The sequence below is a fragment of the Poecilia latipinna genome, unplaced genomic scaffold (genome assembly GCF_001443285.1).
Source record: "Poecilia latipinna isolate Pla-1442-1.1 unplaced genomic scaffold, P_latipinna-1.0 Scaffold3807, whole genome shotgun sequence".
Taxonomy (NCBI): domain Eukaryota; kingdom Metazoa; phylum Chordata; class Actinopteri; order Cyprinodontiformes; family Poeciliidae; genus Poecilia; species Poecilia latipinna.
The window spans coordinates 34,101-34,927 of NW_015116423.1; positions in this window are offsets into that span (position 1 = coordinate 34,101).

Here is an 827-nt window from a genome sequence, read left to right on the forward strand (position 1 = left end):
GTGTGTGTTTGTGTGTGTGTGTGTGTGTGTGTGTGTGTGTGTGTTTGTGTGTGTGTGTGTGTGTGTGTGTGTGTGTGTGGTGTGTTATCTGTCCTGTGCGTCTCTGTGATGAACTGGCGACCTGCTCAGGGTGAACCCTACATTTTCTCTCAGTGACTGCAGATAGACACCGGCTCCATCAGACCTTGCAAAGACTAATGGCTGGATGTTCCAACACCAGTAATCAGTGAAGTTACAGGCCGTCCCATCAGCCCAGCATGCTGCAGGTCTCACTTCTTCGACAAGTGGGAGAAACATACCCGGCTAAAACACCCTCTATACAACCTCTAGAAAAAAATACAGATTTTCATTGCGTCATCACAGACTGAAGTTGTTCAACTTTAGTAGTTTTTATCTGCATGTGAGTGGGACCTCTTTGAAGAGCAGGTGATTTGTGGGACTTTCCTCCAGAGTGCTCCACTCTGCAGGGAAAACAGTGTCAAGGTACATTAAGGATTCAGATAACAGAGCAGGAGGAAAATCATCCAAAGACAATTGAACAGGGAGGTTCAGACATGAATTATAACCTGTGCTAAAGATCCCAGCAGAAAGTGTCACTGAGGTGATGCAGCTTTTGTTCACCTCCACAGGAGCACATTACCATTAAAAGCAATTACATATTTGTTGTCCTCAGAAGAGAGGAGAAGTGTTTCCCTTCAGCCGCTGACTGAGACGAGTGTTTAATCAACGTCTCATCCCTCAAAGCCTCATATTGTTTTCCTGTCAGGAGCAGAGCTCACCTCTGTATGAGCTCTGCTATTAGGACTGTGAAATCACCCTTTATCCAA